The sequence below is a fragment of the Spermophilus citellus genome, assembly GCF_964194105.1.
Source record: "Spermophilus citellus genome assembly, chromosome: 3".
NCBI lineage: Eukaryota > Metazoa > Chordata > Mammalia > Rodentia > Sciuridae > Spermophilus > Spermophilus citellus.
In genome coordinates this window covers 139,512,868-139,539,027 of record NC_138184.1, presented here as the reverse complement: position 1 = coordinate 139,539,027, position 26,160 = coordinate 139,512,868, and the positions used below count along the sequence as shown (strand labels likewise).

The 26,160-nt window shown below is 41.4% G+C and overlaps 1 pseudogene across 1 annotated transcript; it reads right to left on the bottom strand.

The window, feature by feature from the left end:
* Positions 1-580: 580 nt before the first annotated feature.
* LOC308645631 (retinitis pigmentosa 9 protein homolog) lies at positions 581-25,231 on the bottom strand (annotated as a pseudogene). Its single transcript has 7 exons — positions 24,837-25,231; positions 19,963-19,993; positions 18,622-18,662; positions 14,894-14,985; positions 5,636-5,745; positions 1,565-1,626; positions 581-788 (listed from the first exon to the last, which is right to left on the bottom strand). The product of its transcript is annotated as a retinitis pigmentosa 9 protein homolog (transcript).
* Positions 25,232-26,160: the final 929 nt, after the last annotated feature.

Below are 26,160 nucleotides of genomic sequence, written 5' to 3'. Positions count from 1 at the left end.
TGATTTAGGAAGAATTGTCACGAATTTTTTTTTAAGCAATGCTGATCTAACATAGGGTCCTGGGAATGCTGGATGAGAGCTCTATCACAGAGCTACACCCCAGCCCACATGCCTTTTTTACTCATACATAAGTATATTTTAAAAATCAATCACAATTTGATTCTCTTCAGCCATATAGATGGGTTAAGTAATGCACTTCAGTTCATGGGATCTGAGTTGCTTTACCATGGGGAACAAAAACTGTGCCAAATGCTTAGAGCACCTTCTAGGAGGTTCCCTCTGCACTGCCATGCTGCAGGAGACCTTTCAAGGGAACTGCAGACTCAAGCAACTGGTAGGGTGGGGAACAGTGAATGAACTTTACCCTGACAACTCAGTGGCATCCAGACCTAGCGGCTGTGTGGAGACAGCTTGCTCCCGTGGAACGGCTCATCTTGGCAAGGTAGCGAGAATCCTTGGCCTTGATGCCAGGTGTGCTCCTGGACTAGTTCTCTGTCCTATTCCTCTTGGGAAGCATCTCTGTTCTTTGGCCACAGAGTTGGATGTTTGGAAAGAGACTGCTGAGCAAGTCCAGTCCTTGTCAGTCTGAGTCTGAACTCTCACTTGACTTGGAAGACTTATGCTTCTGTTTCTTTTTCTTTCTCTTTTCTTTCTTTTCTTATGTTTTCCTTCTTCTTTTTTTTTTTTTTTTTTTTTTTTTTTGCTTCCCTTTACATTCTGAGGAACTGGAGTTGCTCCCATCCTCTTCTGAGGTAGAATTCTCCAGTAACTGCTTTAGATGTTGTATCCTAGGCATAGAAGATTGATCAAAGAAATGTGATGCTTAACATTGAATATTTCTTTTAGGTTAACATGATGTAAAAGCAGTATTGAGGCAGGTAAAAAGCCACAATTAAACACATATGGTTTCATTGTTCATATATGGTTCAGTTCCCATAGTCTTTATCACTTGTAAAACATGTAGCATTTTTTTTTTGTACCAGTGATGAAACATACCTATGGGTTCTTACCCCTAAGCCATATCTTCTGCCCCCACCATTTTTCTTTTTGTGGATTACAGGTGTGCATCACTGCACTTAGCTAAAGATGCAAACTTAATTAACCTTTTTCCACACTGCTCAGTGTAAAATTGGTCTACCTTCTCAAGAAGTACAATTTAGTGCAAGCAATTTGAAAAAAATCCTTCCCTCTTCATGGGGTTGGGGGTGGGGTACTGGGGACTGAACCCAGAGGCTTGCACATGATTGGGGACTCTGTCCAGGTTGTCCTTGAATACTTCTTCCTGAGTACCTGGTATTATTGGTGTGCTCTAATGTGCCTGGTTCCTTTTTTACCCTGTCTTTAATCATGTCTAAGAATAAATTTTAATGAAAGCTCTCAGATTTTCAGTGATGTTGTTTAAGATATATTGAACACATTGAACAGTGAATGAATTATAAGCAGATATCACAATGTGAATTTTCAACATCAACTCTAGGGGAGTGAGTGTGCTTGGTTAAAAGGAGGCTGGCGTAGTACTACTTCCACTCCTGGCCTCCCAATCACTCACAATTAATGATCTCACCTCATATTCTTTTCATGTCTTTTATTGTCTCGAATGATGTTGTACATGGGATCTTCATGTGCCTTAAGGGATCAGAAAAGGTTAAGGTTTTGTTAGGCTTCATGGACTGGTAGTTAAATATAAATAAAATCTTTATTTTTTTTCACTTGAATTATATATATATATATATATATATATATATATATATATTTTTTTTTTTTTCCTTTTTAGTTATACATGACAGGAGCATGTATATTGACATTATACATACATGGAGTATAAATTCCCATTCCTATTATACATGATGTGGAGTGACACTGGTCATGTATTCATACACAAACATAGAAAGTTATGTCCAATTCATTCTACTATCTTTCCCACTCCCATTCACCATTAAAAATCCCTACTTTGTTTGATATAGCTTTATGTTTAACATATTCTAATTCTTTTTAGGGGTCATTTTGCTGTAGATTCATTAAGGCTAGAAAAACAATTTCCCAATTAGAAAAATACAAGAAACAATATTATTCAGGAGGCAATAACTGCTCATATAGTGGCATGATGTTTTTTAAATTTTTTTAAATTGTAGTTGGATACATATTTTTATTTTATTTCTTTATTTTTATGTGGTGCTAAGGATCATACCTAGTCCTCATACATGCTAGGCTAGCACTCTACCACTGAGCCACAACCTAGTCTGTGGTATGATCTTTTTAATAAAACAGTACTCATTTTAAGAAATATTGAGGTGATTCTCTTTGGCCTATGTGGATAGATGACAAAAAGATAGTATTTAGTGAAATAAATGAGTTATAAAATGATGTGTAATAATGATCCATTTATAAGTACAGTAAAATATATGCTACATACCCGAAGAAGTCTCGAAATATGTGCATCCAACTACTTTCTGTAGACCCACTCTGGGGAGAGAAGTAAGATTGGACTTGGTGGTAAAAACCTTGTGTAAGTTTTTCATTTTGCTTAATAAGACAAATGTATTCTTGTACCATTTATGTAATTTAAATTGGCTTCAAGCCAGGCATGGTGGCACATGCCTGTAATCCCAGTGGCTCGGAAGGTGGGGGAAAGAGGATCACAGATTCAAAGCCAGACTCAGCAATTCAGTGAGGCTCTAAGCAATTTAGTGAGACCCTTTCTCAAATTAAAAAATAAAAAAGGACTGGGGATGAGGTTAAGAGCTCCTGAGTTCCACCCGTTACCAAAAAAAAAAAAAAAAAAAAAAAAAAGAAGGCTTGATATAAAAATACATATAGGAAGTTGGGCGCAGTGGTGCACACTTGTAATCTCAATTGGGAGGTTGAGGCAGGAGGAGTCTTAAGTTCTAGGCGAGCCTCAGCAACTACACAAAGCCTTAACAAGACCTGTCTCAAAATAAAAAATAAGAAGGCTGGGAATGCAGCTCAGTGGTAGAGAGCTCCTGGTTTCCATATTCAGTACAAATAAGCAAACAAACAAATATATAGGAGAAACATAGTAAGTAAATCATCTCAATTTAAAAAATATATTTATTGATTGATTAATTTGGGGTACGAGGGATTGAACTCAGGGTTACTTAACCACTAAGTTATATCTCCAGCCCTTTTTCAAATTTTATTTAGAGACAGGGTCTTGCTGAGATACTCAGGACCTTGCTAAGTTGCTGAGACTAGCTTTGAACTAAAAAAGAATATATTTATTGTGTACATTTTGTATATTACCAAAAAATTAAATTTATAAAATGTATTGAGGGCACGTGGTACATCTCAGTGCACCTTCCTACTGGACATAGGGCCCTGAATTTAATACCTAGAACCAGAAAATAAACAACAAAAGATCCCAGTACTGCAAAAAATAAATACATAAGTCAATAAACACAGAGCTAGCTATATAAATAATCTATTATCCTATTTAATAAAAATAGGTAATTTCTATTAAACTTTGATACATTTCTTCTACTGGTTATTCATAATTTAGGAAGAATTCCCATCTTTATGATATATACATAATTTTATTGATTTTTACTTAGGTTTTCATGAACATTTTCCTTTAACATTACATATTTTTCTAAAACATAACTCCTAGAGCTGAGGGTGTAGATGAGTCTATGTATGCTAACCACTCCCAACCCCCTTTTTTGCAATCCAAGGGATTGAACTTAATGCCTTATGCATAGCAGGCAAACACTCTACCTCTGAGCCACATCCCCAACCTGATCCGATTTTATTTATTTATTTATTTATTTATTTATTTATTTATTTGGGTATTGGGGATTTAACCCAGGGGCGCTTAACCACTGAGCAACATCCCCAGACCTTTTTATTTTTTACTTTAAAATAGGGTCTCACTAGGGCTGGGGTTGTAGCTCAGTGGTAGAGAGCTTGCCTAGCTTGTATGAAGCGCTGGGTTCTATTCTCAGCACCACATATAAATAAATAAAATAAAGGTCCATCAACAACTAAAAAAAAGTATTAAAAAAATAGGGACTCATTAAGTTGCTTAGGGCCTACGTTGCTTAAGGCCTCGCTAAGTTTCTGAGGCTAGCTTTGAATTTGCAATCTTTCTTCTTCAACCTCCAGAGTCACTGGGATTATAGGCATGTGCCACCATGCCTTGGCCGGATCTGATTTTGATATATGCTGATAAACCCAGTATATTCACACAGCGGTATATTTCATTTGACATAAATAATTACTGAATGATGTATTTATATCTCTGGGAGGTAGTTCTATTCAAATAAAGTGAGGATATGATAGTTCTGTCTTACTGTCATCTATAGAGGAAACATATTCACTTATAGCTTAAAATAGTAAGACAGTGCCAGGCACAGTGGCCTTTGCCTGTAATCACAGCAGATTGGGAGGTTGAGGCAGGAGGATCACAAGCCTGAGGCCAGCCTGGGCAAGTTAGTGAGAGTCTGTCTCAAAATAATAAATAAAAAGGGCTGAGGAGGGCTGGAGTTGTGGCTCAGTGGTAGAGCACTTGCCTAGCATGTGTGAGGCACTGGGTTCGATTCTTAACACCACATATAAAAAAAATGAATAAAATAAAGGTCCATCAATATCTAAAAAAAATTTTTAAAAAGGGCCATCGATGAGGTTCAGTGATAAAGCGCCCCTGGGTTTGAATCCCTGTAGCAAAAAAAAGTCTGGGAAATGAACGCTTTTATTTTAGTAAGGAAATATGACTTTACATCTGATAACTGAGGGCTGAATAGAAAATGTCTGCTTTCAGAACAGAATAAGAACATTTTAATTGAAGTGAGCCCACCCCCACCCACCTATCCTATCTAGGAACTAAATGGAGGAGCACTTTACCAATTAGCTATATCCTCTAGAGCTTTTTAGTTGTATATTTTTTGGTACCAGGAATTGAACCCAGGGGCATTCAACCACTGAGCCACATGTCCCACCCATTTCTTATTTTTTTTTTGAGACAAGAGTCTTGCTGAATTTCTTAGTTCCTGAGGCTAGCTTTGAACTTGTGATCCTCCAGCCTCAGTTTCCTGAGCCACTGGGATTATAGGTGTATGCCACCATGCCCAGCTAATTTTTATTTTTTCACTGGAGACAGGGTCTCTCTAAATTGTTTAAGACCTACCTAAATTGCTGATGGTGTCCTTGAATTTGCAATCTTCTTGTCTCATCCTCTGTAGTCACTAGGATTTCACCCATTCACCACCATGCCTAGCAAAGTTAGTTTTTTTTTATTTATTAAAGAGCTAATCTATTAAAAATGCATAGCAGCTGGAGGTAGTGGCACACGTCTGTAATCCCAGGGGCTCAGGAGGCTGAAACAGGAGGATCATGAGTTCAAAGCCAGCCTCAGCAATTTATAGAGGCACTAAGCAACTTGGTGAGACCCCATCTCTAAATAAAATACAAAATAGTGTTGGGGATGTGGCTCAGTGGTTGAGTGCCCCTGAGTTCAATTCCCGGTACCAAAAAAAATAAAGGTGCACTTACCATCTGACAGCTCTGATCAAAGGCTTCTGGAGAATGTATTCATATGAACATTTTGATTCACTGATGACTACTGACTCATTTGATATACACTGTCTTTGATAAATGTAATCAACACTGGGGTTTTACTTACTCCTCTGAACTGTTCTAGCTTCTGGTTGCCTTTGATAAAGAAAGAGCATTCTTTGTTGCCTATTTGGTGCCCATACCATTTACAACCAAAAAATAAAAGGGGCAATATTTCTGTAAGATGACATTGTTAAATTTCAGCAGATTAAGTTTTTATTCATTAGATTCTAATTCTAAAAGTAAATGTAATCAATGGATGAAAATGAAAGTAAGTTTCTCCAAAATACAGATCAACTAATTGCTTCCAAGCATCCTTGAATCATGTAGCATTAGGAATAAAATATTCTATTATGAAATATTTACCAAAAAATTCCATGAAAAAGTACCCTAAAAGGGGAAATTTATTTTTAGTCTCCCTAAATATTTTTTGTGTCACTACAGTTTTGTGAATAAATCTTTTTATCAAGTGTGTCTGATTCTGCAGGCTAAAGGTGTAGGTAAGTGGTAGAGTGTGTTCTTAGCAAGCTCAAGGCCCTGGGTAAAATCTCCAGCATCAAAAATAAATAGCTGGGGGGCTGGGGTTGTGGCTCAGTGGTAGAGTGCTTGCCTAGCATGTATGAGGTACTGGGTTCAATTCTCAGTACCAGATATAAATAAATGAATAAAATAAAGGTCCATCAACAACTAAAAAAATGAAAACTAACTAGCTAAAAAAATTAAAATTAAATAAATAAATACCTGAATTACTCAGCCTTAAAGAAGAATGAAATCATGGCATTTGAAGGTAAATGGATGGAGTTACAGAATATCACGCTAAGCAAAATAAGCCAATCCCCCCAAACTAAAGGCCAAATGTTTTCTTGATATGTGGATGCTGATGTGGGGGAGAAGAGGAAAAAGGAGGAACTTTAGATTGGGAAGAGGGGAGGGGAGTGAGTGGAAGGGAGTGGGTGTGGGGGTAGAAAGAATGATGGAATGAGATAAACATTATTACTCTATGTAAATGTACGATTGCTTGACTGGTGTTACTCTGCATTGTATACAACCAGAAATGAAAAGTTGTGCTCCATTTATGTATAATTCGTCGAAATGCATTCTGCTGGTATGAATAACTAATTAGAACAAATACAAATAAATAAATCAATAGCTGGGGTGCTGGGGATGTGATTCAGTGGTGGAAAGCTTACCTTGCACATGTGAGGCACTGGGTTCGATCCTCAGCACTACATAAAAATAAATAAATATAAATAAAGGTATTGTGTCCATCTACAAATACAAATATTAAAAAAAGAAATAAAATAAATATCTGAGAGCCATTTCGAATGCCTGTAATCCCAATTACTTGGGAGGCGGAGGCAGGAGGATTGTAAGTTATAGGCGAGCCTCAGTAACTTAAGAAAAAAATCTAAAAGGGTAGGGAATGTACCTCAGTGGTAAAGCTTCCCTGGGTTCAATTTCTAGTAAAAAAAAAAAAAGGGTTGGGGTGGGGGGCTGTAGGAACTCTAAGAATTTTAACCTCTTGAGTACCTTACCTGGGATTATAAGTTTGTGTCCTCATATCCAGGTGGAATCATCAAGTTCAATAACATACAAATAATGTGAATGCCAGAAGGAGTTAAAGAAAAATAAATATTTGAAGAAACAATGACTAAAAACTTCCTAAATTTGATGAAAACAATGTACAAAGCCAAGAAGCTAAAAAACTCCAAGTAGAATAAACTGAAAGAGGGCCCTACTTTCATACAACACAGACAAACTTAAGAAGCAGAGATGAGTTGGGATGGTAGCTCAGTGGTAGAGCAGTTGCCTAGGATATTTGAGGCAATGGGTTGGATCCTCAGCACCACATAAAAATAAATAAGTAAAATAAAGGAATTGTGTCTATCTAAAACTGAAAATATATTTTTTAAAAAGCCAAGATAACAAGAGAATTTTGACAATATTAAGTGATTGTAGTTCATCATATATACGCAATCCAATCTGTGGGCTATAAGTGGTAGTGCACCAGTGACTCAGCAGGGTGAGGCATTAGTATTGCCAAGTTCAAGGCCAGTCTTAGCAACTTGGTGAAACCCTACCTCAAAATAAAAATAAAGAATAAAAAAGGCTGGTCATGTGGATCAATGGCTAACAGTGCTCCTGAGTTCAATCCTTTGCAACAAAAACTAAACAAAAAACAAATATAGACAGTTCCCAAGAAGGAATTAGAAACTGTTGAGACCAGAAGGCTGTGGAATGATATATTATTATTTTTTGGTACCAGGGTTTGAACCTAGAGCATTCCATCACTGAGTCATATCCCCAGCCCATTTTTTTTTTATTTTGAAACAGGTCTCTCTAAGTTGCTTAAGGCCTCACTAAAATCCTGAGGCTGGCTTTGCAATCAAATTCCTCCTGCCTCAGCCTCCTGAATTGCTGGGGTTATAGCATGTGCCACCAAACCTGGCTGGAATGATATATTCTAAATCATAAGACTTAAAAAGAAAAAAATTGAATATTGAATGAAGATTCAGTTTAAAATTTAAAAAATGCTAAGATTATTGAATCAGAATTTTATGCCAGCAAATTGCACTTCAAAAATAAAAGAAAAATGAAGAATTTCTAGATTAATAAAACTGAAGAGAATTTGAGGGTTTGGGAGTTCATCTCATTGGTATAGTACTTCCCTAGTATATGCCAGGCCCTGGGCTTTATTCCCAGCAGCCCCGTCCCCCCAAAAAAACAAAACCAAAATTACAGATATATAGATGCCGTAGTCCGGCTGGGCTGCCTAAGTTCGACTGGGCAAAATAACTGAGAGGTAACAAGCAACTTGAAGGTTGAAGCAGGAACTACTTTATTGCGAGTGAACTCAGCAGGAACTGAGAACTCAAAAGTAGCGGGCACCCAAGGTAGCAGGAGCCGCTTCTCTGTCGGACTGCAGAGGTACATATACCCAACTAATTACACACAGCTTAACTTAATTGACATCATCTAGACACAGCAGTCAGTCATTAAGGAATCCTCATCATCTTAATGGCTCAGAAACCACTCCTCCTAGCATACTGCCAGGCGCCATCTTAACTTGGTTGTGGCCCTCATCATATAGAGTTGCCCTATAAAAGAAACAAAGCTGAAATTATGTGAGGGCATTAGGGGTAACTCAAATCCATGTGAAAAAAAGGCACCAGTAAAGTTAACTTGAGAGGTGCATATAAAAGAAATATTTTGTGATGCTTTTTTAATTCTCTTGCTTAAAAAAAACAACAGAAAACAATATTTATAAAACTGTGATGACTTATTATATATAAAGATGTAATTTTTTGGGAAGAGGGGTATTGGGGATTGAACCCAAAGGTGCTTAGCCACTGAGCACTGTCCCCAGTTCTTTTTTTATTTTTTAGTTTGAGACACGGTCTCACTAGTTTACTTATAGCCTTGCTAAGTTGCTGAGGCTGGCAATGAACTTGTGATCCTCCTGCCTCAGCCTCCTGAGCTGCTGGTTTACAGACCTCCACCACCTCATCAGGCTAAAGATGTAGTTTGTAAGACAATAATTGCACCAAGGGAGGCAGGGTGAGGTATGGAATATGCATGAAGAACTCCACCTGTCCAGACATATCTTCTGTGGACTCTGATGGCTCCTCAAAAGTCATGTGCCCTTCCATATCCCTCATACTCATGGCATTTCTACCATGGAATATCTTTCTTTCTTTCTTTCTTTCTTTCTTTCTTTCTTTCTTTCTTTCTTTCTTTCTTTCTTTTTTAGAGGAATATCACTTGTACTCCTGATGTGATGAAAGACCAATGAACTTGGAATCATAAACTTTTGAGTTATTTCTTGTTCTGTTTCCTTGGACCACTTACTGACACAAGCCAGTTTCTTTTCTTTTCTAGAAAAGGGGATCATGCCATGATCTTATCAGGTGCATGCCTACAATCCCAGGTACTTGGGAAGTTAAGACAGGAGAATCTGCAAGACCCTGTCTCAAAACAAAATAAAAAGGGAAATATAGCTCAGTATAGAGTTCTTGTCTGGCATGAAGAAGGCCCTTAATTTGATGTCCAATCCCCTGTCCCCATCAAAAGAGGAGTTTGCTAAGACCAAGCTAAATAGAATGCAACACACTTTGTAAACTGTTACATAACTGGATGTATGGAAGAGTGCTATGTGTTGAGAGCCACAGTTGAAGGGGCCCCAGCAAACTTCCAGCTGCCAGTAAACTTCCAGCTGCCAGCTGATGATTGGCTCACAGCAGCCCCAGCAAACTTCCAGCTGCCAGCTGATTGGCTTCTCTGCAGTAATGTTTATTGGGCTGTTTCCCCACCCTTTCAGACCACGGAGCAGCTCATTGGGGGACTTTTTGTGGCTCTGCCCACACTACCCAGCCAATCGGCCTCAAGAGCAGGAGGAGTGGGGGGGGGGTGAGAGGCTTGTGGGAAGCCAGTGGCAGTTGGGCTCTGAGGGAATTCCTGAAGAGCTGTGTGGTTTGGTGTGTGTGTTCTAAAAATAAAGTTCATTTCTGCTTGATAAGTGGCTCCTGAATTGTGCCCAGCCAGACTGTGGCATTTGGTGGCTCATGCGGAACGACTGAGGGTAAGTGATAAGGTAAACTGCTCGCCCCTGAGGGCAGGGTGAGAGGATGGGTAGCCATTTTAAGATTCTTCTTTTGTTTTGTTTCACTTTTGTTTTAAGTTGTCTGTCCCTGGAGATGTGTAAGACGGAAGAAAAACCGCTCACATCTGAGGAAAAACTATTTGCGTCTAAGGAACAGATAGGGAGAAAGGACGGATGTACATTTCAGGAGGATAGAAAGGCTATTATAATGATTTTTTGTTGTTCCATTTTTGTTTCATTCTGTTTTGGTTTCGTTTGGTGTTATCTTGTTGGGTTGTATTATAGTAGAAATATGGAACCAGAAATTAGTAAAAAAAAAAAAAAAAAAAAAAAAAAAAAAACAGACCGAAAGACTGTTAAGTAAATTGTTAGAGGAAGGAGGCATCTCAGTAAAATCAAGAACAGTCAGGGCATACGTTGATACAATACAAAAATACATGGCTTTTAAAGGAGGAGTTGTTAAATATATCACAATGGGACCATCATGGTGAAGATTTAAGGGAAAAGGAAAAGAAAAACCCAGGAACTCTGCCAGTTGGCACATTGCCATTGTGGGCATTGGTATCTTGGTTACTTAGTCCAAAGCCTTCAGTTCAGACAATGGTAGAGGAAGGAGAAGACATATTGATTCAAGTAAAAGAGAAGGTCTCTCAAGTTAGTCAGACAGAGGAAAAAAAGAAGGTCTCTCAAGCTAGTCAGACAGAGGAAAAAATTCAAGTAAAAGAGAAGGTCTCTCAAGCTAGTCAGACAGAGGAAAAAATTCAAGTAAAAGAGAAGGTCTCTCAAGCTAGTCAGACAGAGGAAGAAAGTTTAGAGCAGAAAAAGCCATCAGGGGAAAAGTTACAACAGGAGACTGATACTAACACCTTTCTATCACCAGAGGGCGTAAGTTTCTAACCAACAGCGCCACCTCCATATGCTGGGAGGCCCCCAACCCCTGTAGTTGATAGATGGGATCCTGAGACAGGACCTCAAATATTAACATGCCCTGTATTTGAACAGGCAGGAGGGCAGCAAATTCACCATGCTTTAGATTTCAAAACAGTGAAGCAGCTAAAAGAGGCTGTAACAACCTATGGTCCTCAAGCACCCTTCACTGTAAGCATGGTCGAATCCATTACCAACTTGAACATGACGCCAGCAGATTGGGTTAATATGTGTAAAGCTGTGCTAAATGGAGGACAATACCTGTTATGGAAGGTTGCCAATGAGGAATTTTGCAAGGAGACGGCTAGGTGAAATGCAGCAGCTGGTTATCCTCAGAGAAATCTAGATATGTTGTTAGGAAAGGGACCTTATGAGGATCAGCAGCAACAAATTGCATATGATCCTGCCATATACTCACAAATTGCTGCAGATGTGGTTAGGGCATGGAAGACTTCACAAGGACATGGAGGTTTACAAGGTCAATTATCTAAGGTAATACAAAGAGCTAATGAACCTTACGCTGAATTTGTAGATAGGCTTATTCAAACAGCTACCAGAGTTTTTGGGAATACAGAACAAGCAATGCCATTAATAAAACAACTGGCTTATAAGCAAGCGAATCGTTGGTGCAGAGAAGTCATTAGACCATGGAAACATGAAGATTTAAGCACATATATTAAATTATGTGGAGACATTAATGAACAAGGGCAAGTCTTAGCAGCTGCAGTACAACAGGTTTTAGATGCCAGGCCAAAAACATGCTACAATTGTGAACAAACAGGACATTTTAAAAGGAATTGCCCCATAGGAGGAGGGTTTAACAAAACTAGGTATCAAAGGAGTAGAATACTGGGTATTTGCCCACGATGCCATAGAGGGAGACATTGGCCTAATGAATGCCGTTCTCAAACCACCATAGAGGGTACTCCATTATCAAAAAATGAACAAGGACCAGGTATCTATCCACGATATTGTGGAGAAAGGCATCAGGCTCCATTGCCAAAAAATGGACAGGGGGGCCCAATGCTCCAGGGCCCAAGACCACAAATATATGGAGCACTGGAGGAACCCAGCAACCCCATCAGGGTAGTACCCAGGACACATTGTCCATTAGATCCCTCACTAGACAAACCAGAGGAAGTGCAGGATTGGACATCTGCCCCTCTGCCAGAACAGTACTAACTCCAGAGATAGGAGTTCAAATCATTCCCACAGGGGTAAAAGGACCTCTTCCCAAAGAAACAGTAGGCTTATTATTGGGACGCAGTTCTTCTGCTCTAAAAGGACTTATGATAAGTCCTGGGGTAATTGATCCCGATTATGAAGGTGAAATAAAAATTATAGCCAGTTCTCCAAAGGGTATATCAATAATTTCACCAGGAGATAGAATAGCACAGTTACTAATAATACCCAGCCTACATGATAAATTTTCCAGTTGTACTATAGAAAGAGGTTCCAGGGGATTAGGCTCCACAGGTGTAGATTGGGCTATGCTTTCTTGGCGGACACAACATCTTTGTTTGTATGTGGTGCTGAGGATCGAACCCGGGCCGCATGCATGCCAGGCGAGCGCGCTACCGCTTGAGCCACATCCCCAGCCCCTGGGCTATGCTTTCTTTAAATTTAGATTCTTGCCCCATGCTAAAACTAAATATTCACGGACATGAATTTAATGGGCTACTGGATACAGGTGCAGACCTTAGCATCATCTCTCATCAAGAATGGCCAAAACATTAGCCATTACAACAAGCCACTCAAATGCTTTGAGGCCTAGGAGTGGCGACTAATCCCCATAGAAGTGCAATGGTGTTAGATAGGAAGGATCCTGAAGGATGTGAAGGAACTATACAGCCATATGTATTAGATCATCTTCCTATAAATTTATGGGGGATGAGATGTCCTAGATCAATTAGGTTTGACATTAACAAATAATATCAATACAAATGCACCCACTATTAGGGCTAGACAAGGTTTTAGGAAAGAAAAAAGATTAGGAGAACAAAAACAAGGTATAGCAGCACCAATTCAAATAGATCAAGGAATAAATAGACATGGATTGGGTTTTCAGAAGGGGTCACTGAGACAATAAAAATTACTTGGAAATCAGAAAGACCAGTATGGGTTCCTCAGTGGCCCCTGACTAAAGAAAAGATACAAGAAGCCCATGACCTGGTCAAACAACAATTAGTGGAAGGACATATACAACCTTCTGTATCTCCCCATAATACTCCCATTTTTGTCATCAAAAAGAAATCTGGTAAATGGAGATTATTACAAGATTTAAGAGCCATTAATAATGAGATGGTTATTATGGGACCTGCTCAGTTGGGGATTCCTCAATTGTCTGCTTTGCCAAAACCCTAGTATGTTTTAGTTATATATATTAAAGATTGTTTTTTTTTTCAATTCCAATTCATCCTGAGGATAGTCCATGTTTTGCATTTACCACCCCTGTACTGAATCATGAAGGTCCTTATCAGAGATATGAATGGAAAGTACTCCCTCAAGGGATGGCTAACAGCCCAACTATGTGTCAAATTTATGTTAACAAAGTAATCCAGCCACTTAGAAATCAAAATCCTGAACTACAAATATTTCACTATATGGATGATGTATTATTAGCACACAAAGATAAAAACACATTGCTAGAATGTTTTGCCATACTTACAAACGTATTAAAAAATTATAATCTAGAGATAGCAATAGATAAAGTACAATTAAATTTTCCAATTAATTATTTAGGAGTTCTATTATCCTCAGCCATGGTCCGTCCACCAAAAATTCAAATTCGAGTAGATCAACTCAAATCACTTAATGACTTTCAAAAGTTATTAGGAGTCATAAATTGGATAAGGCCTTCTCTAGGCATACCAACAGGAGAGTTGGGACCTTTATTTGATATGAAAAGTCCCCCAATGAGCAGCTCTGTGGTCTGAAAGGGAAGGGAAACAGCCCAATGAGCATCACCGCAGAGGAGCCAATCAGCTGGCAGCTAGAAGTTTGCTGGGGCTGCTGTGAGCCAATCATCAGCTGGCAGCTGGAAGTTTGCTGGGGCCCCTTTGGCTGTGGCTCTCAACAGCTATGGTTTGGATGGGAGTTGTTTCTCAACAGTTCACATGCTGGCACCTGGTCCAGAGTGCATCGGTATTGAGGTGGTAAATTTCTAAGAGGTGGAACCAGGTGAAGGTAACTGGTCATTGGGGTACATCCTGTCTCTTCGGACTCTGTTAATTCCTGTGAGAATAAGCTGTTATAGAGAGAGTTCATTTGTCTTGAGTTTTTCTCTTGGTCATAACAGGTTTCCCTTCCATTGCTCAGTCATGCATGATGCAGCCAGGGAACCTTTGTCAAGATGCCAATGTTATGCTTTTTGGACCTTCCAGTTGCCAGATTAGTGAGCCAAATAAACTTTTCTTTTTTTTTTTTTTTTTTCAGGGCTGAGGACTGAACTCGCGGCCTTGCACATGCTAGGCAAGTGCTCTGCTACTGAATTAAATCCCCAAACCCCAAAATAAACTTTTTAGGAAAAAAATATATATACATAAATATGAGTGTTTATTTATTTATTTATTTATTTATAGATGGACACAATATCTTTATTTTTTATTTATGTATTTTTATGTGGTGCTGAGGATCGAACCTAGTGTCTCACACATGTTAGGTGAGTGTTCTACTACTGAGCCACAACCCTAGCCCCCAAAGAAACTTTTTTATAAGCTACCCACCTTTTGGTCCTTGTTATGAAAACAAAACAAACAAAAATAGTAAGACCAAAAAGTGTTATTTAAACTCTTCCACACCCACATTGCATAACTTTGACTTCTTTCCCCAGCGGCATCAAAGTCCTTCAGTTGGCGTGTGAGCCAGAAATTCCTGGGCATGCTCGTTGCCTGGTTGTGGTGAGCCATTTTGCTGTGCTGCCTTGTGTGGGTGTGGGCCTAGTTCTTGGGCGGTGACCCAGTTCTTTGTGGTCGGCCAGTTCCTAGAACGGAATGTTACCAATTGGTCAATTCCTGGAACAGGCCGTTATCAGGAAGTACTTGGTATCCTAAGTACAAGTTTGAACTGGATGTCAACCATTTCCTAGCTCTGTGCGCAAGCGCTAGATCTATCACTCTATTGGCCGTTGCTGTGTTGCTATGCGCTCTTTGTCCAATGACATGAGAGTAGGGCCATGATTCAAGTATATTAGGGGTGGTCTTTTCGGGCTTGGGGTCCTTTCTCTCAACGAAACATAATGGATGCTCCCAATAAAGCGTGCTAAAGAAGAATCCTGTTTTGTTGTCGTCATTCCTGCTGGCGGGTAGACGCGACAAGTGGTGCCGAAACCCGGGAATTTTGTCATCTGTTGGCTACGAGGGGACCCCCGAGATTTTGCGGGAGGATTCAGAACTTTACATGCGGAGCGGCGGTACTGGTAAGTAATCCCCTGATCCGGTGGCTCTGGCCTAGCACAGTGTTCTATCATGGGTCAACATCAGTCTGTTTTCTTGAAACCGTTACACGAGCTTTTGCATCAGCGTAAAATACGCGTCCCAGATTCTGTTCTTAGAAGTTTTTTGAAGGAGGTGGAGGATGTTGCTCCTTGGTTTGAATCCACAGGCAGTTTAACGGTGCCTTGTTGGAATAAGTTAGGCAAGGATATAGACCGTACAGAACAACAGAGAAAGCTGCGCCCTGGAACAAAGCCGTTGTGGCGTTTAATTAAGGCATGCTTAGAGGACGTTCGTTGTGCTGATGCGGTAAAAAGGGGACAGGAAGTTTTAATGGGACACCAAGACAGTAGGTCAGAGTCAGAGGAATCTAAACAAGAAATATATGAAACAAAACAAAAACGGGGAACAAATACAAAGTTAAGTGAAAGTGCACTCAAGGAACAAAAGGATGTGACTCCAGCGTTGGGAGCGCGCCCGAAACTTTATCCAGATTTATCTGCCTTCCGCAAATTAAAGATAGTTGATTCAGATGAGTCTGAATCGGAAGGCGAGCCAGAAGGCCTTACCCCAGAAGAAGAACAAAACTTAGAGGAAATGGCGGCTGAATATGAACATGGCCGCTATGACGCGGCAATGGCCGCCGCCCTTCTCCCTTCGAAGCCTCCAGCGTATTCTGTAGCTAAACAACCGTTGCCACATAAAGGGTCTCCGCCCAGTGTTCCAGGCAGATGTTGTGGCTTCATAAAGCGCAGTACTTGGAGGAAGCTGGAGGAGGAGGGTGCATATCCTGTTTTTGAGGATGTGCAGGGTCAGAGATACTTTGAGCCTGTACCTTATAAATTAGTCAAGGATATAGCTGAATCTGTAAGGACAAATGGTGTCACGGCATCTTTTACAATTGCATTGCTTGAACGCTTGCATCATAATGCTATGACGCCGATGGATTGGTTTCATCTTGCAAAGGCTTGTCTCTCTATGGGACAGTATCTTGATTTTAAGGCATTATACTTGGATGCCGCTGCAAAACAGGCTCGTCTAAATGCAGCTAATGGTCAACAGTCTGGTTCAGGAAATTCCTCTGATGGAGGGTGTGTCCCTGTTACCACCCTGCTTATGGTTAGCTCTATAACCGTTCCAACATATCAGGGGACACCAAATGCTACCAAAATGAGACCTGGGCCACGATGTTCACCCGATTACTCCTTTCCGCCAGAGTTTACTCCTTGCCAGAGCCCTCTGGTTCCAGAAAAACAAGTTGCCCCGGGGTTTCAATTGTCCCCTCCCCTTAAGGGGTTTTCTTTTAATATTAGTGGAAATTCTACTAGGACAAATCTGGCAGGATGGCCTTGGTACTCTTGGATATTATACAATGAGATGGGGGCGGGAACGGACTTCTCCTCTGTAGCCTATTTAAATGGGGGAGTTCATTGGATTAAGAATGTTTCTGGAAATGCATGTCAATCTGGAACCAAAAAATACTTATCAAATATCACTATCAATGAAGAATATCATAATACCTCCTTCCCTGCTGCTGAAATATGTGTTCAGCCGCCATTCATGTTCTTACTTGTTAATCATACTAATAATTCTACTATAGTTAATTGTACTGTAAAAGAGTGCTATTTAACCCAGTGTTGGAATACTTCCTTGTCATTGGCTTTGGTGGTGAAAATTCCGACCTTTGTGCCCATGCCAGTTGAAGCCGATCCTAGTTCTTTTCCCCTGGTACAGTTGGTCAGGGAGAGAAGAGATTTTGGCATTACAGCTGCTATAGTTACAGCTATTGTGGCGTCTGCTGCGGCAGCTACTACTGCAGCCATAGCTATGGCCTCTCAAGTACAAACAGCTCAAGTTATTAATAGTGTGGTAGATCAAACAGCTAAAGCTTTAACTACAATAGAAGAAATTAATAGACATCTTACTGCTGGTATTCATTTACTTAATCAAAGAGTAGACATAATACAAGAACAAGTAGAAGAAGTTTATAAAATTACTCAGTTAGGATGTGTATCTCATTATAAGTATGTGTGTGTTACTCCTTTACATTACAATATGACTGCTTCTATGGAACAGAGTAATAGATTGTCTAGATTTTTACAGGGAAACTGGACTCAGGAAGGAGAATGGCTCACTCAAGAATTGCTGTCTCAGATTGCCAGCTTGAATGGAACACGTGTGGAGCCCCTTTCTGTTGCAGACTTTGCCTCCTGGGCCTCTTCTATATTTTCCTACTTTAAAGAGTGGGTAGGGGTTGGGTTATTCGGTACTATGCTTCTTTTTGGCCTTGTCTTATGCCTTTGGATGATTTGTCGTATGCGGCGCATGCAGCAAAGTGATAGGGTCAAGGTGGTTCAGGCACTCGCTGCATTGGAAGCTGGGGCCTCCCCACAAATTTGGCTCGCCAGCTTGGCAAAATCCTAAGACCCCTGTTTTGATGTGGATGGCCTTTGCACACCAAGTGACCTTGTTGTCATTGCACCTTGGAAGGCTTCCATGTCTAAGGAAGACAGCCTTTGCACTCTGAAGGGTAAATGTTGCCCATTGCACTCAGAAAGGTGACTTCCTTGTTTGGCCTTTGGATGCCACCCTTGATCGGAGGGGTCATCATGAGGACACTTCCTAGATCGGGTGAATTTTAAATGGTTCAAACAAAATAAAAAAGGGGGAACTGTGGTGAGCCATTTTGCTGTGCTGCCTTGTGTGGGTGTGGGCCTAGTTCTTGGGCGGTGACCCAGTTCTTTGTGGTCGGCCAGTTCCTAGAACGGAATGTTACCAATTGGTCAATTCCTGGAACAGGCCGTTATCAGGAAGTACTTGGTATCCTAAGTACAAGTTTGAACTGGATGTCAACCATTTCCTAGCTCTGTGCGCAAGCGCTAGATCTATCACTCTATTGGCCGTTGCTGTGTTGCTATGCGCTCTTTGTCCAATGACATGAGAGTAGGGCCATGATTCAAGTATATTAGGGGTGGTCTTTTCGGGCTTGGGGTCCTTTCTCTCAACGAAACATAATGGATGCTCCCAATAAAGCGTGCTAAAGAAGAATCCTGTTTTGTTGTCGTCATTCCTGCTGGCGGGTAGACGCGACACCTGGTACATCAAGAATAGTCTTCTGGCTTAGTCTCATCTTCCTAAATGAAGGGAACAGTGTGTAAACAACATGGCAACAAAGCATCAGAATTTTTTTCCCTTCTTCCTAGCAACACACTATTGCCTTGCTTTCTCTTAAATCATCCCCAGTAACAAGAAAGACAAATTATACCTGATAGGAGAAACAGGAAATCAATGTAGAACTATACCAGAAAAATAACTTTCTTCAGAAAAAAACAGACTTTACTATAGGGAAGTTATAGGGAAGCATAAGTCTGTTTTTCATACAGAAATGATTTGAGAGCTCTACATTCTGATGTAAATTAGATGCAATGATCAAAAGAAAGGTTCCATTCCCTCAAAATGTGTGGAATCAAGCAAGGCATAAAACTGAAATAGAGATAGGCATGCAGCTTAGTGGTAAAGTATTTGCCTAGCAAGTATAAGGCCTGTATTCTATCCCTAGAACCACCAAAAAAAAAAAAAAAAAAAAAAAAAAAAGTAAACCAGGTTTTCTGTAATAATAGAGATAGTATATTATATGAGAACAGTTCATTATGGCCTGACACAATAGTGCACACCTGTAATCCCTAATCCCAGTTATCTAGGAGGCTGAGGTAGTAGATGCAAATTCAAGGCCAGCCTGGACAACTTAGTGAGACCTTGTCTGAAAATGAAAAATAACAAGGGTTTGGGATGTAGCTCAGTGGTAGAGCACCTGAGTTCCATCCCCAGTACACCTCCCAACAACAACAACAACAACAACAACAACAGTTATAAATCACAAGAGGTCTTTTGGCTTCATCTGATACTCTAAGTCTCCCGCATGCAGAAATACCCTGACAGGGTGGTCAAGGAGCTGAAAGAGAGGGGTCCCTGTTCAGGGAGGCTGGAGTAGATGCGCTCTCAGGTCTCCTGAGAGGCTGCTCTTTGAGCTAAAGATATTCAAGACCCCAGCATGGGGTGTACTGAGGAGCTGGCCAGGTAAGGTAAGCAAGGAAAATGAGGCAGCAGTGCTTTGAGGAGAGGCAGCCAGTGAGAGAAGGGGAGCTATAGCCCAGGAAACGAACACACACACCCACCCAGACACACACCAACTCAGACACACACAAACACACAGTGCGCACGTGCCTGGTTGTGTTTTTTTGGGGGAAGGGAACATGCCTGATGAAATTTCCACAAAGGAACAAAGCCCAAATTAGGACCTGTCTGGCATCTGCAGGGAAGAAACAGCATTTTCATAAAAGTAGGTTTAAAACCCATACAGTCATTTTTCCTAACAAGTTATAAGGTGTGCAAGTATGTCTAACAGAATAATCAGAGTACAGACATCACACTAACCTTGATAAGTCCAGGAGGAGGTTTTTCATAGCTAAAAAGAAAAAAAAAAACAAGAAGCAAATCTTCATCAACTATATTAACAGAATCAAACACACCAAGTTAATGCAAAGCAGAGCTATAGCATTATTAATTAGACATTTTAGCAAGGATAAGCGTTTCTCATCTGGTTTGCAGACCAGGAATCACCTCAGAAGTGTGGAAAGGTTCCCCTGGCCTAGGCTCAGCTGTACTCAACTATCAAACACTCCCCAGATTGTCGTTTTTACCCTTGAAGGACTGTACTCTGTGGTTTTTTAAAAAATATATTTTTAGTTGTAGATGGACATGACATCTTTGTTTTATTTATTTTTTCATGTAGTGCTGAGAATTAAACCCAGTACCTCACATGTGCTATGCAAGAACTCTACCACTGAGCCACAACCCCAACCCCTAAAACTGTGTGATTTTCTAAAAAATATTTTTAGTTGTAGATGGACATGATATCCTTATTTTATTGATTTTTTTATGTGGTGCTGAGAAGCAAACCAGTGCCTCACATGTACGAGGCAAGTGCTGACTGTACTCTGAAGAGACCAGAGGCTGGATGTGAAATGCTTACATTTCAGACAAATGTCTAAAGGGGAAGAACACTGTACAGTCATCTATTTGCTCACAGAACAAATCTCAGGCTTTTAAAGGCATCTATACTGCTTCTACAAAGAGTAACACATAAACGTGATTAGTTTAGATCTGTGCCTCACTCCTCTATGCCTGCAAAGAAGCACTCATTTTTAATATTTCAGAATGGATGGAAAGGACAGAAACACATACAATGTAATATTTTTTTCATTCTGGCTCTTCTTTTTTTTCCCCCCCTCTGACTCTCAAATAGTGTTTAAGAGACCCTTCAGAGGAGAATTAAAATTAGGGATGAAAGTCAAGGAGAATACACTGAGGGAAAAGTGAAATGATTTTCCATCTCCTCTTTTGTTCAGATGTGGGAGAAATCACTTGGTAGATGAAGCATGAGAAATATCCAAGTCACTAATTCAGAGCTTTTCTAAGGGTCAGAGGAGGATCTGTCTCCTTAAGATTACCTAGTAAATGAATGGATATGAACAGAATTAGCTTCTTAGAATTGGCATAGTGCTCTTCCCCAAACTGATACTTGGCTAACTGATGCTAGGCAAGTGCTCTATCACTGAGCTATGTATCCCAAGCCCTGATTATCTTAAGACAGGGTCCTGCTAAATTTTCCCAGGCTGTCCTCCAACTTTAATGATCCTCCTACCTCAGCCCCCCAAGTAGCTGGAATTAGAAGCATGCTCCCCAACCCCCGGCTTTAAAGTATTAACAGGAATGTGTGTCATGACACAGGGCTAATTCAACAACAGCAATGGAAATCTGAACAACCTGACAAGATGGTAGACCCCATCTGGTAGCCATTTGTTAGAAATATTAATATGATGCCTCAAGCATCTCGACTGAAACGAGTTTGGTAGTAAAGTATATAAATCCCCAAATCCAATAAACACATCATTTTAAATCTTAGGAGTTGAACAAACAACAAAATATGGCTAATTAAATTTAGAATCAAGCTGAGTGTGATGGTACATGCTTGTAATCCTGGAGTCTAGGGAACCTGAGGCACGATTGCTACTCTGAGGCCAGCCTCTAAAATTTAGCCAGATCCTGTCAAGAAAAAAAAAAAGATGCAAATTCATGAAGAAAATATATTTTTGCCATGATGAAAAAGAATATGCTGTTTTGCAATATTTTGTTGTTGTTGTTGGTTCTGGGGATGGAAGCCAGGAACACTTGACCACTGAGCCACATCCCCAGCCCTATTTTGTATTTTATTTAGAGACAGGGTCTCATTGAGTTGCTTAGTGCCTCACTGTTGCTGAAGATGGTTTTGAACTCAAGATCCTCCTGCTTTACCCTCCCAAGCCCCTGGGATTACAGGTGTGCACCACCATGCCTGGCTCTGTTTTGCAATATATTAACATTAGAAATGGCATTTTCTAAAAAATCCGTTTTACAACTTGTTTCATAAATCTGTAGAAAGGTGGCTGATATTTATTCCTAGGGCTAACCAATTCACCAATGTAACACATTAGAAAAGATACTTCTCAATGTTTAAAATAATATTTAAGCACTAAATATCAGAGATTACGAAACTGGAATAACATTATGTACCTTTAGATTCTGAGCTGTGACAGTTTAAGATATCTGCATTTGGCTGGGGATGTAGCTCAAATGTAAGCCTGGGCTTAGTAATAGCACCCTTATCTACTATGACAGAAAGTTAATAGATTAGCCTAGAATTGTTGACTCTAAGAAAACAGTATATAGTTTAGAAAGATGCAGTTACATCTCAGAAGTATAAGCTAACTGGGCTTGGTGGCATATGCCTGTAATCTCAGGAACTCAGGAGGCTGGGGCATGAGGATCAGAAATTGTAGGCCAGCCTCAGCTACTTAGTGAGACCCTGTCTCAAAAAATAAAAAAGGACAGGGATGTGGCTCAGTGGATAAACATAAACACCCCGGTTAAAAAAAAAAAAAGTACAAAAATAAAACATGAAATTTTATTTGGGGCAGGCCACAGAGAGCATGTGGGGTTATTGAGGAGTCAAGCAGTCCATTACTTTTTTTTTTTTTAATTAGTTGTTGATGGGCCTTTATTTTATTTATTTATTTGTGGTGCTGAAAATCGAACCCAGTGCTTCACACATACTACGCAAGCACTCTACCACTGAGCCATAACCCCAGCCCCAGTCCTTTTTTTTTTTAGTATTTCTAGTATCATTTTATTTTTAAAAATACTATATATAAGTGTTCTCTGATGTTAGAAACCAAACAAGACTCCAAATGGCCAAAAGCAAACTTGTCAACAACCCACTCTGTTTTAAGTTTCTTCAACTGGCAAAACCCCTACTAGTGTGAGAATCTGACCAATGGATTCGGCTCTAGATTTGCACATAAATTGGTCACTGTATCCCTGACCACACAACTTAACTACTCAATCTCAATTTTCTGTAAAAGCATGTTTTAATCTTTTTCAGTGGTGAATAAAGGTCTATGAATTACAGAAAAAGTCCATAAATATTGATAGCTGGGTAGGGGCGGGCCCTGCTTGGCCTTAAACTAGGAAAAGATCTTTGAACATCTATCTGGCTTGCATGGGAAATCTAGTGTGCCACTGAATGACTTCAACGCACCAAAACCCATCTATAATGTGGATGCCTATAATGTGGATGCCAGAAATGCAGGGCCTGTATCCTCTATCTACTGCCCTGATGAAATTAAAAATATTCAGCTTTTGGGCCAGACCCCCAGCAAAGGAATACATTCATCAGAGGTTTAACAACATTAATTAGGAAAGATTTTAGAAATTTCTTGAGGCTCTTTCCTTATATAACTTACCTAACACAGGTAACTAGAAGTGTTTGAAACAGAAACAAGTTATTGAATGCATGACTACCAAATTTAGAAATATTTGAGTTTTATGGCTAACTACAGAATCATAAAATGAAGGGAATGATAATATAATCTCCTGCCTGATATTTGTGTTAGGGGTCTGAACAGCGCCCCCACAAACCTATTTAGACTGCCTGAAACTGGAATATTCCACCCCCAAATATAAACCCCTGACATACATTGAGCTAAAAGAAATTCATACCCTGCAAAAACAGGAAAACTTTACTAACCCTTCAATTGTCTAAAATAATTTGTAAGAATTCCCTTTTATAAGGAGAACTTTACATCTAAAAGATAAATTTTTCTTAGTCCATATGCTAAAAGGAAGAGAACAGCTTGGATCAATTGTTATCACCTCAGACTTTTTGAAAAACAAGTCAACCTTTATGCCTCCATTTAGTGTCTTAATCTGTCTCCACACCTCTCAGAAGCCCCAAAGCCCTATTCCTAGATTCCTCCTCCTCTCAATTAGTTAGTCCTTTTAATTAATTAATCAATGTTTGTTTTACTAAGGATTAAGCCCAGAGCACTCTACCATTGGGTTACAATCCCAGCTTTAAAATAAAAAACTTTTTTTATTTTTATTTTTTAAATTTTAAGATAAGTTGCCCAGTCTTGCCTGGAACTTGAGATCCTCCTGCCTCAGCCTCCCGAGTGCCCGGCTTCCCTGGCTCTTTCTCGCATCTCTAAACTAACATGGCTTTTCCCTTCTCTGTTTCATGCCCATTTAGCAGAGCCCACTCAAAGAACCTAGAAGGGCAGATTCAGATTCCATTTGACCCTCCTCTGCAGCTCTCCAGGTCATCTGGACTCCTGGAGGCCTCTGGAGCGAGGGGACACGGAGCTGCCTCGACCCGGCCGGGTGGACTGTGAACCATGGCATCCCGAGCTCCGGACGCCAAGCTGCAGCGTCTTCTGCACTGCCTTGAGGGCTGGCCCGGCCGGGACTCTGAGGACTGCGGAGGCGCCACCCTCGCCAACCCCGCCGCCAGCCTTGGGACGCTCAGGGCCAGCTCTTGGGCGGGTCTTCGGGTCTCCAGTCTCTTCCCCATAGCACAGCGACACGCCCGGCGCTCCTCTTCCCTCTTAACGGCCGAGGATGAAGGGTCGGGGTCGCCCCTTCGCGGTGGGCCATCAAAGGGAACGAGTCCCCAAAAGTGCCCGGCGGGGCGTGTTTGTCACTCGGTCCACCATCGCCGCCAGCAGCCTCCCCGGGGCCGATGCCGCACTCCTTGTGCGCGGAAGATGCCTCGGGGGCCCGGGTCCCCAGAGCCCAGAGGAGGCCAAGCTCGCAGGCGCCGGGGCCACCACCCTTCGCGCAAAGGAGGGGCCTGAGGTGCAGGCTCGCGTCGCCCGGTCCCCGGCTCCGGCCGCGGCCCAGAGGGCAGGGGCGGCGGCACCCCGCGGACTCACAACGACTCCAGGTGTTTGAGCTGCAGCAGCTGCTGCGCGTCGTGCCGCCGCCGCTTCTGCTCCCGGCAGTTCCTGCTCCGCCGGCTCCCGCAGCCGCCGCGCAGCCCGCCCCCTCCCGCGTCGTCGCGTCCGAGCCCGGACGACATCACTGCCTCGCGCGCGGCTCGGGCGGAGGCCGCGGCCAAGGTCGTAGTTCCTCAGTGTGGGGCCCGGCCGGCTCGCAGCGCCCCTATTCTTGGCCCGCGACCCGCCGGGCCGGGAGCCGAAGTCCCAGCCGAGGCCACGCCTCCTCGCGGCGACCCCCACCTCCGGGCTACGGGTCCGGGTCCCTGCAGGCGCCCCCTGGTGGCAACCCAGAGCCGAGGTGGGCGGGGGTAGGGCGAAGCCTGTCAAGGCTTCTTAACCCAGGTTACCTGCCCGGCCACACCCCCTTATGGGCCTAGGCCCCGTACAAGTCACGTGTGTTGTCCCCTGGGGCTGGACACACTGCACACTATTAGTTCATGGGCCCGGTCTTTTTTCAGTTTTCAAATTTTTGTAGTTATAGATGGACGGAATGCCTTCCTCCCTCCTTGGGCATTCCTCCCCTCCCTCTCTGTGGTGCTAAGGATTCTCGAAAGCGCTCTGCCACGGAGCTACAAGCACCAGCCCTGTCGGTGTTTATGATGAGTTTGATAGGTCCACTCATAACCTGTAGTAGGATTCATTCATTTTTTTTTTTGTTCTCCCTGCTTTCTTCCTCCCAGTGTGTTCTACTGGAAAGCTACTTCCCCAGCCCTTTGCATTTTGCCCCCCCCCCCCCCCCCGTGGGAGGGGGATTGAACTCAACCACTAATCCATATCCCCAACACCCACCCCCTTTTGTATTTTATTTAGAGACAGGGTCTCACTGAATTGCTTAGCGCCTTGCTGTTGCTGAAGCTGGCTTTGAACTCCTGATTCTCCTGCCTCAGGCTCTCCAGTCGCTGAGATTACAGGTGTGCGCCACCACTCCCTGCAGTCTGATGTGTTTTATAAGTTTGTGGGCCTCATCTTTCTGATAAGTTTGGTAGGTACATGGATCCATGTACTTCTGATTAATTAGATAAATTCATAGGCAGTCATTTTTATTGAGGTGTCATGCATTTAAACTCAAAATGGATTAGTTTATGGTAAACTGCTGCTTTACAAAATAGTAGCTGGTTTAGGAATAGGCTGAAAACTGATGTTTATATATGATGGAGTAACTCAGAAGGACGCAGCCTGCTGTCCACACTTTGCCTCAATTCCTGACTACCAAATTTGGGTCACTGAACAGCGGACAGCCCAGACATTTGATTCCTAT